This window comes from Archocentrus centrarchus, chromosome 24 (genome assembly GCF_007364275.1).
Source record: "Archocentrus centrarchus isolate MPI-CPG fArcCen1 chromosome 24, fArcCen1, whole genome shotgun sequence".
NCBI classification, from domain to species: Eukaryota; Metazoa; Chordata; class Actinopteri; order Cichliformes; family Cichlidae; genus Archocentrus; species Archocentrus centrarchus.
The window spans coordinates 6,898,111-6,901,390 of NC_044369.1; positions in this window are offsets into that span (position 1 = coordinate 6,898,111).

Sequence of the window (3,280 nt, forward strand, 5' to 3'; positions counted from 1 at the left end):
GAAAAGTTTTCAACTATTTTTAAATGACGCCACAGAGTCAGCTAAATGGAGCTGGAGTGGTAAACAGTTCAGAGCTTTGGTGCCACTGCCTAAAAAGCTCTTCCCGCCCTGGTCCTTAGTCTTGTATGTGGGACAACTAAAAGACTTGATTTGTTGTGTGAGAGACTGTTGACTTCTTCTTTTTTTTAAATTTTTTTGAATGTTTTTAAATGCCTGGATCAATTTTAAATATCAGATTTATATCGGTATCGGCCGATATCTAAATGTAAAATATCGGTATCGGTATCGGACATAAAAAAAGTGGTATCCTGCCATCCCTAGTTAAGATGGCTCTTTAGTTTTTTATTTTCAGATGTATTATTTTTGCGTTGTCACCCAGATATCCTCCATATGACAATCAGCAGCCATTTTCCTTATACAGCCTTCAAAAGCCGCCATCTAACTTGGGAGTTTACTGGAAGTGTTCTACCTAAAAAGACTTCATGACGAATACTTAATTTGCGTTTGCATCTGCTGCATAACCAAATTCTCTTCAAAACAGCATTTGGTTAACACAGAAAACTTTTTTATTTGCAGTGCTGTATTCCTAAGTAGAGGACAGAAAAAACAGTCTTGACACTGGCTGAGGTTAGATAGATGGAGCCCTGTCATGCTATAAATCATACTCTTATTAACCCGTGGGCAAGTGAATGTAAAATCCTATCGTACTCAGGGGAGCTGAGAACAAAAGACTGTGGGTGATTGGGTGTTTCTTTTAGCCTTCAGTCTTTGGACATGGGTAATTCTCTGGATTCAAAGCCAAGTTATGGAAGACGTTACAGTATATTTTTGTGTGCATGTGTGTAGTCGTGAAAAATTAAGTGCACCCCATGATTCAGTAGCTTGTAAAACCACCTTTAGCAGCAGTAACTTGAAGTAATCATTTTCTGTATGAATGTATCAGTCTCTCACACACTTGTGGAGGAATTCTTTTTTAAGACTTTGCATCAAGTCTTTGAGGCTTGCAGGGATTTGCTTATGTGCAGCTCTCTTAAAATCCCACTGCAGCATTTCAATCAGGTTGAGGCCTGGACTTTGACTGGACCATCCCAACACCTCGATTCTTTTCTTTTTCAGCCATTCTGTTGCAGAGTTGTTGTTGTGCTTGGGATCATTGTCCTGTTGCACGACCTAATTTGGCTCAAGCTTTAGCTGTCAGGCAGACAGCCCTCACTGACCCAGAATACTCTGGCAGAGAGGAGTTCATTGTTGACTCAAACCTGTGCTGGCATGCTCTTTTTCACATTTGGATGGGTCTACATACAAACATGAAGAAGTATTTCTGACACGTCTGAACAGTTTCTTTAAACCAAATCAAATTTCATGCATGTTTTGGCCTTTATTTTCTTTATGGCGATTACTTCATCAGTCTATTTGCTGGTTTATTAAATTATTGTTTATATCTGCAATACTGGTGTGTAGTAGCAGTTTATAAATGCTGACTAGAAAGAGCCTAACAAATTAGGACCAAGAAGCACCGAACCAAAGGCATACGTTATTTGCCTCACTGTTAAAAGTATACAAATTAAATTTTTAAAACAAGAATTTATGTTAACTTTTTTCTATCATAGTAGTGCTGGTAAGTGTTTAAATGGGTTGGGTGCACGCACACACACACACACGCACGCCTCCCTTCCATGAATGTGTGGGTGATCACCTGTTGAACTGACTGTGGCACGTTGGAAATTTTTAATAGTCATTGCCCAACACTACTGAAAACAATATAGGCTATACCTTTGTCCTAATTAGGTGAGGTGTGTGCACAGCAATTCTTTGTAATGCTATTATATCATATTAAATGTTAAACCCACTTTGTCTGCCTGAGCATGAGCTTCACTTACCTCTTTAATTCCTCTACACACAAGCTCATTTGTTCCTTACACACACACACACCACACACACCTTCTACCTGCCAATATATCACAGCCCCTAGGTAGGAAGATTGATGGCATTAAATTGCTTCTATCCAGGTTTTTTGTTATCAGGATTTACAGGCGTCGCTATACCCACCGCTTTCCAGCACCACTCCCCTTCCATAAATCATGCTTTTTCACCTTACAACCACTCTGCACACACAAGCTCACACAGGTGCATGACACATACACCTCTGCGCATATAGGCACAAATGTACACACATATAGACTTCGGGATATGGCTGTAACAAGATGGATGACCTCCTTGTCGCCTGCTGCCACACAACACAAACACAGGAACTCAGACGGAGCTACACATGTACATTTTGACTCCGTAATGGAAAATGTCAATCTCTGTCGATGGCAGGCCTTGGAAATGCAGTGATTCCTTCCCTTCCACCCATCGCTCTCATTATAGGAAAATGTCACCTCATTTCCCAAGTACACATCGCCTGATTAATTTCTAAAAAGAGGAAAGAGAGAGAAACAGATGGTGAGGTGGAGAGACATCGTATCGGCCCAGTGGGTTTCTTTGGGCATATAAGTTTGTGTGGCATAAAGTGAATGAGCATCTGAGTGTGTATGTCTCCTTAGATCTAACAAGGTGCCGTACCCGGCCTGTGGAAGTACAGCCCCACAAGTGACAATAGGCAAAGAAAGGCAGGCCAGACATCCTTCCACCCTGTCATCCTGCAGAACTCCCAGGGGAATCCCAAGATCTTCCCAGACCAGATGAGCCCTGAGGGTTTCTCTCAGTAGGACCTATGTCGAAAACAAAAACACAGGACACCCCAGTTGATTTCTTTTATACCAAAAATAAGCAACACAAAGCTCCTTCTGAATATGGGGCGTGAAGGAGAAGAAAAAAAAGAAAAGAAAACCTTATCTAATTTAAATTCAGCTGCTCACATGGTAAAAATCAACTGGAGGTGGACGTCTGGACCTTTTTCAGTTGGGCGGCTACTTCTGTGGAAGTCAAGTTAGCTCTTCTTGTACATGTGTCTCTGCAATACATGCTGGCTCACCTGAAGTGTGCCGATATGGTAATCCTTTAACTTGATTTCATTTACAGGAAGTTTGCTGGGGCAAATGTGAGGAATGGGCCAATGGTGAACGACTGCATCGGTGTGGTCCAAAAAAGGGCACATGGCAGTGTGGCAGAATTCTACACGACACTACAGTTCAGTTTCTTTCTGTTTGACAGTCTCACTGTGTGGGACCTATTTACAGTGCAAAAATTATGCAAATGTTGAAAGAAATGATGACCATGCTCCAGGTCTTGCTTCTCTCCTTATGCAGCCTTGGAAACTTTAGATTTAATCTTATTT